Source organism: Triticum dicoccoides, chromosome 4B (genome assembly GCF_002162155.2).
Source record: "Triticum dicoccoides isolate Atlit2015 ecotype Zavitan chromosome 4B, WEW_v2.0, whole genome shotgun sequence".
Classification (NCBI taxonomy): Eukaryota; Viridiplantae; Streptophyta; class Magnoliopsida; order Poales; family Poaceae; genus Triticum; species Triticum dicoccoides.
Window position 1 is genome coordinate 38,177,431 of NC_041387.1, and position 14,157 is coordinate 38,191,587.

The window sequence follows — 14,157 nt, forward strand, 5'->3', positions numbered from 1 at the left end:
TGCATGTGTGCCCGATTTCAAGCTACACCGAAGGAATCACACCATAAGGCTGTGAAGCATATTCTTCGATATCTAGATCACACTCCAACACTAGGATTATGGTACCCCAAGGGCTCTACTTTTGATCTCATCGGATATTCTGACTCTGACTATGCTGGTGATCGTGTGGACCGCAAGTCAACATCTAGTACTTGTCATTTCCTTAGACGATCTTTGGTTTGTTGGTCCTCGAAGAAACAGAACTGAGTATCACTGTCTATAGCGGAAGCTGAGTACATTGCTGCTGGTTCTTGCTGTGCTCAACTGCTATGGATGAAGCAAACCCTCAAGGACTATGGCGTCAACGTGAAGAATGTGCCTCTCCTCTGTGACAATGAGAGTGCCATCAAGATTGCTCACAACCTAGTTCAGCACTCGAAGACAAAGCACATTCAGATTCGTCATCATTTTCTTCGTGATCATGTGTTGAAGGGCGACATCTCCATCGAGCACGTGAAGACTGAAGAATAGCTAGCCGATATCTTCACAAAGCCCTTGGATGAGAAGAGATTTTGCAAGTTGCGGTGTGAGCTAAATATCCTAGAATCTTCGAATGTTCTTTGAAAAAGGACACTCATCCTAACACTTATGCAAAATTGATGACTTAGATGTGCAACACATGAAGAAATGTTTTTCTTCAATCAATGAAGAATAACACTCTAAGTGTGAAGAAATCAATGAAGAATTTGATTCTCAGAACCCTACGACAATTGTACGCGGTGTCTAAAATCATCATTCTTATATGGTGGGTCACGCCACCACAAAAGTTGAAAATCTTAAATTTGTGTTTTTCCTCAGTTTTGAAATTCTTCAGTTTTTCAAATTCTTCAACTTTGCAAAATCTTCACTGTTTCCGTCATCATTGGCTATAAATATATATATGGGTTTATGTCCTCTACATCATTCACTTATGGCTATTTCTTCAAGTTGTTTTTTCTGCTAAGTGAATGTGATCGGACCCTTCCCCCTCTATGCTATACTCAACCCAGTCTATTCACAGATTCTTCATGTGCATTCTATTTGAAACTTGTTCAAAATCTTCACTGTGTCCTTGTCAGCTGAAGAAATTGCGAACGGAACTTTTAACTTATCTTATCCAAATTTTCGGCTTTGCCGCTTAAACCGTTCCCTATCCCACGACAGACTTATCTATTCACCCATGATCTAACACGATCTCCACTTTTCAGTACGTGGGTGATACATGTCATGCCAATGAGAAGGGTCAGGGGCACGTTCGTCCTAAATTTTCGGGCGAACAGTTTTTCACTGCGACTATAAATACCCCCTCACCCCTTCCTCACTTCCTTTACTCCGCTCGACCGCTCTCTCTCTCACTCGAGCTTCTCAAACCCTAGCGCCGCCGCTACTCCATCGTCGCCGGTGAGGAAGAGCTTCACTGCCTCGACCTTGTCGCCGTCGTACTCGCGCCGGCCGCGGAAATCTTCACTCCATCGCCGCCGTAGCTGTCTTCCTCCGCCGAGTTAGGGCGTGGAAGATCTGAACTGATGAGCCTCAAATCTACACTTCTTAGTTCGTCGTGTTCTTCATCAAGGGTAATTAAAAGTTACTTTTACTACCCTCTTTGATTCAAATTTTCACTACAAAATCTTCAAAGGTATTTTATTCTTCAAATCCTCACACACAAAATACCTCACTAGTCATCTGTTCTTGATTCTTTTCTCTAAGCATCATTTTTCTTCAAGATTCCTCAACTGTGTGGATCCTCGATCTATACAACTCTGGAACCTAAGACAAAGAACGCTTAGTGAAATTCTTCAAGGCTCATCTGGTCAAATTCCTCAAACTTGTTATTTTTGAAAAACTTTCTGAGAACACATATGACCTCTCCAAATTCCTCGCAAATAAACTCTGTTCACAGGTACTCACGTCCGCTGCTGAATCACTAGGTTCTCATCAACTTAACTCATTTGCAGCGTTCCTCGAAGAAAAGTTGCATACTTCTTCAGAGAATTCGATTGTTCAAATTCCTCAACTGAAGAATATGGCAGACGGTAAGAAGCCACAGAAAGGAGGAAAGAGGTCTGAGGTCATGACTGCGTTTGAAATACCTGAGGACATCTATGCTGACTATTGCACACCTGATGAGGCTAAGTTCGGAAAGGAAAATAAAAATCAGCGCAAGGTGCACATACAGAGGATTGAAAGGAGATGGGTAAGAGAATGGAGGGAGTACATGTATGTTACTCCAAAGTATATGAAGAAATTCGCACTAAATCCTCCATGCCCAAGAGCTCCATTGGCCCCTGGCCAAGAAGCTGACCCCGCCAGCATCAAGTGTGGTGAGGATTTTCCTGAAGAATGGGCCAAGCGCCAAGCCAAGTTGGCGAGACAAGCCAAAGAAGCAGTGAGGAAATTCAATGAAGACTCTGCTACTGCTTCTTCCACTGAGGCCTCTATCAAGCCTAGGAAATCAATGGCAAAGAAGCCCGCGCACAAGCCTAGTGCTTCACCAACAGTGCCGTCACGGCCAAGTTCCTCAGCAATGCCCTCACGGCTAGAATCTTCAAAGCCCTCACGGCCAGTTTCTCATGCTGCTCCTACTCCTCCAAAGTCCTCAGCTCCTCCCCCAAAGTCCTTAGCTGCTCCGGCAAGGTCCTCAACACCTGTACATCTGGCCACGTGCCAAAGGACTGCAGGCATCTCTATTGCCTCTGGTGCCTCAGCGAGTTCCTCAGCTGCACCAAACTCTTCATCAGGCCCCACTCTGCTGAAGACAAAGGCAACAACTGGTCGAGGTCCTGGGCCAAGTCCGAAGAAGAAACAGGTTGCCTTCCAAGTGCCATCTGATGATGAAGTTGATGATGATGAATTTGTAGAAATCATCAAGGACAGACAAGAAAGGGCCGCTAGAGCCAAAGGCACAAATGTGCCACTGCTTTTGGATCCAAGGGCGATCCTCGATTACATTGATCTCTGGCACAAGGACCCAAACACTCCTATGCCTGATTTTCATTTGACTCCTGGCCAAAGTCACATGCTGACCCATTTCATCACTGAAGAGAAATGTAAATTTGAGAAGGCTAGACAGATCAAGAAGGCTCAGTACAAGAAGGAAAAGTTTCTGAAGAATAACATTCTCTCTATGACCACTGACGATCTTGTGAAGATCCAAGCTGAAATCAAAGTCCTCAGCGATGATTTCAATGCTTATTATGCTGATTGGCAAGGAGCCAAAGTTAGGTTCGTTAAACTGACTGAGAAGTTCACCAATGTTGCAGCCCCATCGCAACAAGAAATTCCTCAAGCTGAAGCTTCTGCTCAGCAAACTGAAGAACATGCCAGCACCGCTAATGACTTTCAGGCTGCTGATGAAAATGCTAGTTCCAGGACTGATGACTCCATTCTAGCCGCTGAAGAAATTGCCAGGGCATCCACTAGTGGTGCGCCTGAAGAAAATGAAGAAGTCAGGGCAACTGCATCAGTTGCGCCTGAAGAAAATCAACCAGATTCCTCAGCTCCTCCTGCACCTACACCAACTCCTACCCTTCCATCTGCATCAGATGTGAGGAAGACCAAGGCTGCAGAGCAAGCTGCAGTGAAGAAAACGAAAGCATCAGCTGCTTTAGATTCTTCATCTCCGAAGAAAATGAAGCCTATGACCAGCTCATTAGAAAATTCAATTGATGCTGTTCCGATTTCAACCATGCCATCAAAGGACCTTGTTCCTTTTGGTGAAGAATATGTGATCCACAGCGGATCTGATGAAGAAAATCATTCTGCTGCTTCGGCAGAATAGATTGATGAAGAAATTGAAGTGGATGCGATCCCTTCAACGCCTGTTGCTTCCTCGCCAATGCCTCAGTTCACAGCTGAAGAGGCTGGCGTTGAAGAAATTGAAGATGAAGACGTGGATATTGGATGCACTATGCTTGTGATGAATGATGACTTTTGGGAAAGTCAGCATCCCAATTCTACACTCTTCACCCCAATACAACAAATACCTCAGACCCCTGTACCAACCGTTCAGCTGGGCTCTGAAGAAACTCATCCCACCTCGTCTGTGCATGAAGAAATTCCAGCCACTAGTCCTGAAGAACCTGCTGCTGCTGATCTTTTGAACACGCAGACTGCAAATGAAGAGGAACCAGAAATTCCTCAGCCTGAAGAACCTGAGATTGCAATTCCTGAGGTCATGATGCAACTCACTGACACTCCTCTGCCAAAGCCAACGGATCCATTCTCAAAGAAGCAAAAGTTGAAGGCTGAAGATTTCTTCAGCGAGCATGTGTTCTTCACAGATTACAACCCCTATGATTCTGCTCGCATAAGGAAGAGGCGTTTCTGGATGGCTAGCCAGGCCAATTTCTATTCCTTAGTGCTATTCAACAAAGACAAAGTCTTAGATCATGAACACATTCCTCACATGGACATGGAATCTCTGCCGTGCTTCGAGCCAATCCTCAGTGTTCTTCACGATGCTGGATTGCTGAATTTCTGCACTGACATCTGTGATTGGAATGAAGAACTCATTCTTCAATTCTATGCGACGCTGCACATCACAGGAAATTCTGAAGATGTGAACTCATGGGTCCTGGACTGGATGTCAGAAAATACTCACTACAAGGCACCAGCAACTGAATTGCTTCGTGCCCTCCCACTCAGTCCTCCCCTTGAAGGTGCTCGTTGCATCTACAACAAACCTGAGCTTATAAATCATTACATGCAAGTGCTGATGAAGCCTTTGAAGCCAGGGTAGGCCCCTCGAACTAAATTCCTCGTCAAGGAATTACTGTATGTGCCACGGACTGTCTATCGCATTCTGATGAAGATAATGAGTCCTATCAAAGGCCACGACTCAAATGATGAAGAAGTTGTTGGCATCATGAAGAATATGCTTTTCAATATCATTCATGGCGTTCCCGTCAACTTCCATGATTTCTTCATGAGGACTCTGGTGAATATTGCTATGTCACCATTTGAGCTGAAGCCTTATGCGCCATGGATTATGAGGTTCATCAGGACAAGGTCTTCACTCAATTACAAGGCTGATACTCTGAACCACGACAACTAATTGCCTCCAATTGAAGTCCTCAAATGAACATTTTCCTCAGCTGATGACAAAGGCAAGGCAACTGCTGTGACAGATGAAGGCATTCGTCCATTGGATGGTCAATTTCGCAAGGCTGCATCCTACTCCACCAATGATGACTCTACCACACATGACTCTGCCGCCAACACCTCTGCCAAGCAAATTCCTCAAGCCACAGCACCCAGGGTGATGACTGATCGTGAGTTACTCCTCAGTCTTCATCAGAAAGTTGATCGCAATCATAAATGGGTCAAGCGTCAGTTTGGTTCAATTCTTCACAACATGACCTCAACACACAATGAAGTGAAGAAAAAACACTACTACCTCCATGAAACCTTCAACCGTACCTGGGCTGTTCTATCTCATGTCTAGAAGATCTGAAGATAATGGGTCTCAAGGAAGAATTTGACTGGTTTGCACCTCCACCAAAGAAATTCAAGAAGTTCAAGGTTCCTTCCTTGGTGGCCAGCTCCTATTCTTCATAGCGCGACACTGATGAAAATTAAGACTTGGACGACACTGCAGCAGGCCCTACTACGACAACCGACCCCGACAACGCTGACGCTCCTCCATCAACTTGATATTCTTCAGGGGCGTTAGTCCTCAGTTTCGATCCTTTTGGTCATTCGATGACAAAGGGGGAGAAATTTGAGTTAGTCTTCAAGCGGGTCTATTATATGGGCGTTTTTTTGCTAAGTTATAACTCTCGCTCTTCTGAAACTTTTATTGGATCGAGTTGTAATCTTCAACCCGATGGTGCTCTGATACTTTTGATGTGTTCCTCTGCATGCTTATTCTTCATTATATGTCAATACACGCATGCTGAATTACATCAGTCACCATATTTCATCATGCATTTCAAATTCTTCATATTATATGTAGAATGTGTGTATGAATTACAAGATATAGGGGGAGATCTCCATGATTCAACTCTTTAAATGTGCATTGCCTCAAAAGCAAATTCCTCACTATGCTCATCTTCAGGGGGAGTTCTTCTATATCTTGCAATCAAATTCTTCAATATCAGTACTTACACTTCATATGTTTATCCCCGTTGAAAACTTAACCTATATTGTCAGCAATCATCAAAAAGGGGGAGATTGTAAGTGCATCTAGTGCCCCTTAGTGATTTTGGTGTATTGAAGACTTATAGGTTAAGGGACTAATGTGTTTATGAGTGTACACAGGTCTATAAGTCTATGAGGAGTTTGATATTTACAGAGAAAGTCGACCCCTAAAAACGAAGTTCTTCGAATGAAGACTTTGATAATCTAAAGACTTTTTGAAGACTTTGAAAGTGAAGAAATTGGTGTGACCCTGAAGACTTGGTATTCATTTGAGGAACACAAAGCATATCGTTTTCTCTTTCTTGAGTCATAGGAAACACCGTACTGTTAAAGGGGGTCGAGGGAATACTAAGGAAAAATTTCCATGTGATGCTCAACTCAAAATCCTACACCTACCAATCCCTTCGAGTGAAGCCTTTGGAAATCTCATACAGTTCAGTCAATTTCTTCAGTGACAGAGACGAAGTTCTTATGGACGCTGAGGAATTTGTTCTGACTGAGGAGTTAGGAATTCGCCAGTGCGGATTGCCTACACAGCGAGGAACATGATAGCCCTAAGGAATTTGAAGTCAAATTTCCAACCGTTGCTGTGCTGCGCGCCAGCTGTCCAAAAATATCTTATCCACATAACGGTCATATCATTGAAGGGCATTTATATCTTATCATGTCGGGATGCTCCCTAGGCTATAAATAGCCGCCCCCTACAACCACTAGCTGGTTGGCTGCTCCGAGAGAAACTGACACTTGTCATTTGAGAGCATCCCATCCTCCGAGGACTTTGAGCGAAAATCATCGAGTGAGGAAAAACCCAAACCCAAACACCTACAAACTCAAAGTGATTAAGCTTCACTGAAGAGATTGATCCTGCGTGGATCCGACGATTGTTACCTTTGAAGACTGTGCTTCTTCCAGACGGTTAGGTGTCATGGTCTAGAGCATCCAAGAGGAATTGTGGATCGCCGAGTGACCGAGTCTGTGAAGGTTTGGAAGTCGCCTGAAGACTTACCACGAGTGATTGGACGAGGTCTGTGTGACCTTAGTTCAAGGAGAATATGGTGAGGACTTGGTGTCCTGAGATGCGTGCTCAGCGACTGGGTGTCCGGGACTGTGTGTCCTCGAGTTTAAATACTCAGCCGCTCCAACCAGACGTACAACTGAGACAGCAGTTGGAACTGGTCTACCAAATCATTGTCTTTACCAACCTTACTAGTTCTATTTCCTCAACTCTTTCATTTCCTCATTACTGTGTTGAGTGATTGTTCATATCTGTGTTTGAAGACTTTGACTGAAGACTTTCTCAATTTCCCCAGTTCAATTTCTTCAGTCTGTTTGTCTTCATCCTGTGTTATCCTGTGATTACGCTTTCTGTACTCTGTGTTTGTCTTCATTTCATCATGATGACTATGTCTGTATTCTGTTATTCTTACTTCTGAGTACTTATTCCGCTGCAAGTAGTTCTTCGCTTAGGAATTTCCTCACCGGCAAATTCCTCAGTGAAGAATCCATAAAAATCGCATATTCACCCCCCTCTAGTCGATATAACGCACTTTCAGCTCAACACAATCATCATTGTGCGATAATGAGTTCAGATATATTAATATATTCGGGTTCTGTGTACTCACAATTTAACCGGGGGCTGGACTCTGGGATCCCACTCCAGGCTGTTGTTGGTGGCGGTGGTGGAATCATCTACGGAGGAGGTTTTCCCCCTCTTAGATGACTTGGCCTCCAATTGTTTGGAGGCCGTTCTTTTCTTTTTCCCCTTCGCTGGGGGGATTGGCTTTCTTCCTTTTCCTCATCCTCTTCAGAGAAAGAGCGGGCCTCTGAGTTTCTGGACATTTTGTCTGAAACACCCCTGCGATGAAGACCGCCCCTGGTCCCTCCGGCCTTCTTCTTGGGCGCCTTATAAGGCGCCGGGACCAGCATCTTTGTTAAGAGTGGGCCGGCTTGCTCTTCTAGCACCGGGGCCGGATAGTAGATCCGCTCCGCCTTCTTCGTCCAGCCCCGGGAAAATTGTTGGAGAATATGTTAAGCACTTTCTTTAAAACACGCGGCTAAAGTGTATGTTCGGTTGGATATCTGAAACTTTACCGAACTTGCGGGACAGGACAGTTTGTACCCACGGTCCTCGGCTGAGTCCGGCCGCGATTTGTCGGACTTGTAGAGCACCTTCCAGATATCTTCGTGTGTTGAGCCAAAGAGCTCCGTCAGGGTCTGGTGCTCAGCCGGATCGAATTCCCATAATTTGCAAGCCCTGCGTTGGTACGGGAGAATCTGGAGAACCAACATCACTTGGACTACGTCGACAAGTTTGATGTTCTTTTCTTCCATGCTCTTGACACGTGCCTGGATCACTGCTAGTTCGTCTGGGGGAGACCAGTCTAGGCCCTTCTTGGGCCAGGACGTAAGCCACAACGGGGTTCCGGATCGAAATCCGGGAGCCGCGGCCCATTTGGTGCCGCGTGGCTCGGTGACGTAGAACCATTGTTGCTGCCACCCTTTGATGGAATCGTTAAATGTACCTGATGGCCATGCGACGTTGGGCATCTTGCTCACCATGAATCCTCCGCACTCAGTGTGCTTGCCGCTCACCACCTTGGGCTTCACGTTGAAAATCTTCAGCCATAACCCAAAGTGTGGAGAGATGCGGAGGAAGGCCTCGCATACGATGATGAACATCGAGATGTTGAGGAAAGAATTGGGGGATAGATCATGGAAATCGATCCCATAATAGTACATGATGCCGCGAACGAATGGGTGGAGGGGAAATCCCAACCCATGGACAAAGTGAGGGAGGAACACAACCCTCTGGTGGGGTTCCGGGGTAGGGACGATATGTCCCACCGTTGGAAGATGATGCGCGGTCTTCTTAGCTAGATACCCGGCCTCCCAAAGTTTCTCAATATCCTTCTCCTGGACAGTGGAGGCCATCCACTTGCCTCCAGCTCCGGATCCGGACATTTTCGGAACGCTTTAGTGGGCGGAGAAGGTGAATGCTTGGGTGTTGGAGCTCGAGAGGAAGGGTAAGCAGAGGAAGCAGAAGACGTGGGTGAAAGAGGGGGATCCTTATCCCTTTATAAAGGTAGACCATGCGCCTCCCCACATTCCTTGAGACTCGCTTATTTCCTAAGCGCCGTGTTAATGGCGCGGTTGGGGTGCCCACACCCGTCTTGATGAGAGTCCCATGATAAGGGGACACGATCTCTGCTTTGACAAAGACGTGCCAATGAAACCACCTCGTTTTGGCAGGCTGATAAAACGGTTCAAATATTGACTGGGCCATGGTGTAATGTCACGCTACCAATAAACTGTCAGCAGATTAGATCCGGGAAATGTTATACTCTCTACGGTGGTATGTGGAATTTGTTTTTGCAGAGCCGGACATGATTCTTGTGTTCAAGATCTAATATGGGGTATTCGGAGAAGTAACCCGCCTTGCAATGCCGAAGACAATCTGCGCGCCGGACTCAATCATCATTGAAGCCTGGTTCAGGGGCTACCGAGGGAGTCCTGGATTAAGGGGTCCTCGGACAGTCGGACTATATACTTTGGCCGGAATATTGGATTATGAAGATACAAGATAGAAGACTTCGTCCCGTGTCCGGATGGGACTCTCCTTTGCGTGGAAGGCAACCTTGGCGATTCGGATATGTAGATTTCCTTCTCTGTAACCGACTCTGTGTAACCCTAGCCCCCTCTGGTGTCTATATAAACCGGAGGGTTTAGTCCATAGGACCAAGAACAACAATCATAATCATAGGCTAGCTCCTGGGGTTAGCCTCATCGATCTCATGGTAGATCAACTCTTGTAATACTCATATCATCAAGATCAATCAAGCAGGAAGTAGGGTATTACCTCCATAGAGAGGGCCCGAACCTGGGTAAACATCGTGTCCCCCGCCTCCTGTTACCATTAGCCTTAGACGCACAGTTTGGGACACCCTACCCGAGATCCGCCGGTTTTGACACCCACAGTTGGTGGTAAGTAGTATGACTGTTATCGCGCACAACTCTTTGTGTTCTACTCATGCATATATCATCTACGCATAGACCTGGCTCGGATGCCACTGTTGGGGCACATAGTAATTCAAAAAATTTCCTATAATCACGCAAGATCTATCTAGGAGATGCATAGCAATAAGACGGAAAAGTGTGTCCACGTACCCTTGTAGACCGAAAGCAGAAGCGTTTAGTAACGTGGTTGATGTAGTCGAACCTCTTGACGATCTAACCGATCCAAATACCGAACGTACGACACCTTCGTGTTTAGCACACGTTGAACACAATGACGTCCCTCGAGCTCTTGATCCAGTAGAGGGTCGAAGGAGAGTTCCGTCAGCACGACAGTGTGGCGACGGTGTTGATGAAGTTACCCGCGTAGGGCTTCGCCTAAGCACTACGACGATATGACCGTGGTGTTAAACTGTGGAGGGGGGCACTTCACAGGACTAAGAGATTGTCTGTTGTGCTTTGGGGTGCCCCCTGCCCGCGTATATAAAGGAGGAGAGGAGGAGGCCAGCGGCCAGGAGGGGTGCGCCATTGGGGGAGTCCAACTAGGATTCCCAATCCTAGTTGTAGTCCCCTTCCTTTTTCCAACAGGGGGAGAGAGGGAAGGAGGAGGAGAGGGAGAAGGAAAGAGGGGGGCTCCGCCCCCTCCCTAGTCCAATTCGGACTTACCATGGGGTGGGGGCGGCCACCCTTGCGGCCCTCCTGTCCTTTCCACTAAGGCCCATGAAGGCCCACTACTTCCCCCGGGGGATTCCGGTAACCTCCCGGTACTCCGAAAAATGTCTGAACTCTTCTGAAACCTTTCCAGTGTCCGAGCATAACCTTCGATTATATAAATCTTTATGTATCGACCATTTCAAGACTCCTCGTCATGTCCGTGGTCTCATCCAGGACTCTGAACAAACTTCGGTCATCAAAAACACATAACTCTTAATACAAATCGTCATCGAACGTTAAGCGCGTGGACCCTACGGGTTCAAGAACTATGTAGACATGATCGAGACACATCTCCTATCAATAACCAATAGCAGAACCTGGGTGCTCATATTGGCACCTACATATTCTACGAAGATCTTTATCAGTCAAATCGCACAACAACATACGTTGTTCCCTTTGTCATGGGTATGTTACTCGCCCGAGGTTCGATTGTCGCTATCATCATACCTAGTTCAATCTCATTACCGGCAAGTCTCTTTACTCGTTCCGAAATGCTTCATCCCGCAACTAACTCATTAGTCACATTGCTTGCAAGGCTTATAGTGATGAGCATTACCGAGAGGGCCCAGATATACCTCTCTGATGCACGGAGTGACAAATCCTAATCTCGATCTATGCCAACTCAGCAAACATCTTTGGAGACACCTATAGAGCATCTTTATAATCACCCAGTTACGTTGTGACGTTTGCTAGCACACAAGGTGTTCCTCCAGTATTCGGGAGTTGCATAATCTCATAGTCAGAGGAACATGTATAAGTCATGAAGAAAGCAGTAGCAATGAAACTGTAACGATCATAATGCTAAGTTAACTTATTGGTCTTGTCCATCACATCATTCTCATAATGATGTGATCCCGTTCATCAAATGACAACACATGTCTATGGTTAGGAAACATAACCATCTTTGATTAACGCGTTGGTCAAGTAGAGGAATACTAGGGACACTATGTATTGTCTATGTATTCACACATGTACTAAGTCATATAACAACTTTATTATTGCCTCTAGGGCATATTTCCTTCGGTGCTGTAGGTAAGAATGATTCTTGCTAGAAGCCAGTAGGAGCCAGGTAAAACTTGCAACAACAAAGTAGAGGACGTCTAACTTGTTTTTGCAGGGCATGTTGTCATGTGATATGGTCAAGACATGATGGGATATACGTGTTTGTATGAGATGATCATGTTTTGTAAAAGTTATGGCAACTGGCAGGAGCCTTATGGTGGTCTCTTTATTGTATGAAATGCAAATGCCATGTAATTGCTTTACGTTATCACTAAGCAGTAGCAATAGTCGTAGAAGCAATAGTTGGCGAGACGACCACACCGCTATGATGTAGATCAAGATGTCAAGCCAGTGACAATGGAGATAATGACGTTGCTTTGGAGATAAGAACAAGATGTTGATGGCCATATCATGTCACATATTTTGATTGCATGTGATGTTTATCTCTATGCATCTTCTTTTGCTTAGTAAGGCGGTAGCATTATAAGATGATCCCTTAACTAAATTTCAAGGTATAAGTGTTCTCCCCGTGTATGCACCATTGCGAAAGTTCTTCGTGGTGAGACACCACGTGATGATCGGGTGTGATAAGCTCTACATTCACATACAATGGGTGCAAGCCAGTTTTGCACATGCAGAATACTCGTGTTAAACTTGACGAGCCTAGCATGTACAGACATGGCCTCGGAACACTGGAGACCGAATGGTCGAACATGAATCATATAGTAGATATGATTAACATAGAGATGTTCACCATTGATGACTACTCCATCTCACGTGATGATCGGACATGGTTTAGTTGATTTGGATCACATATCATTTAGATGACTTGAGCGATGTCAATCTAAGTGGGAGTTCTTAAGTAATATGATTAATTGAACTTAATTTATCATGAACTTAGTCCTGATAGTTTTTGCATATCTATGTTGTAGATCAATGGCCCGTGCTATGGTTCCCTTGATTTTTAATGCGTTCATAGAGAAAGCTAAGTTGAAAGATGATGATAACAACTACACGGACTGGGTCCGTACCTTAAGGATTATCCTCATTGCTGCATAAAAGAATTATGTCCTTGATGCACCACTAGGTGAAAGGCCTGCGGTAGGAGCAGAAGCTCACATTATGAACATCTGGCAAGCTCGATCTGATGACTACTCGTTAGTTCAGTGTGCCATGCTTCACCCTGTGTGTTCAGTTTATTCGGTTTACATGGTTCAGTTTATATGGGTTTTCGGTTTGTACGGTATTAATACTTCGGTAAATACGGTATGCAAATAAAATATGGTTCGGTTTCAGTATATACCAAATTATTTTGGTATGGTTTCGGTATATACCATAAAAACCAAAGTTGACGCGAATTTGAAAATGATGTAATAATAATTTGCAAATTTATGACTCAAAACACATAATATTTTACACAAATAGTATATGGCTATATATATAAGTATATATGCATGCATTGATTCATCTGTTGATGGTTATGGACATGCTTAGCATTTTAAAAAGAGAAAAATGACTATGTTACAAGAAAAATCTACGTGCTTAGTAGTGAATTTGACTCATGTACAAGAAAAATGACAACTTGTATGGTTGTTCAGCTCAAGAAATATAAATTTGTTTTTTACTTCGGTTTATTCGGTTAACCGTTCGGTTTTTGGGTATATACCATAAAATCCAAAGTTCAAATCAGTATGAAAAGTTCATACCATACCGAAACTAGAAACCATAAAAACCATAAATTTGGTCCGGTTCGGTTTATGTTCGGTATAGTTTTTTGGTTCAGTTTTCAAATGCACAGAGTGAGCCATGCTTTACGGCTTAGAATCAAGACTTCAAAGACATTTTGAACGTCATGGACCATATGAGATGTTCCAGGAGTTGAAGTTAATATTTCAAGCAAATGCCTGATACGTCCATTTTGCATCATGCTTTTATATCAATATTTATTGCATTATGGGTTGTTATTACACATTATGTCACAACACTTATGGCTATTCTTTCTTATTTTACAAGGTTTACCATGAAGAGGGGGAATGCCGGCAGCTAGGATTCTGGCTGGAAAAGGAGCAAATATTGGAAACCTATTCTGCACAGCTCCAAAAGTCTTGCAACTCCTCGAAAGTCATTTTTGGATTTAATAAGAATTTATGGGCAAAGAAAGTACCTGAGGGGGCCCACACCATGGCCAGGAGGGTAGGGGGCGCCCCCCCTACTGGGCGCGCCCCCTGTCTCCTGGGGCCCCTGGTGGCCCTCTGGTGCCCATGTTCTGCTATA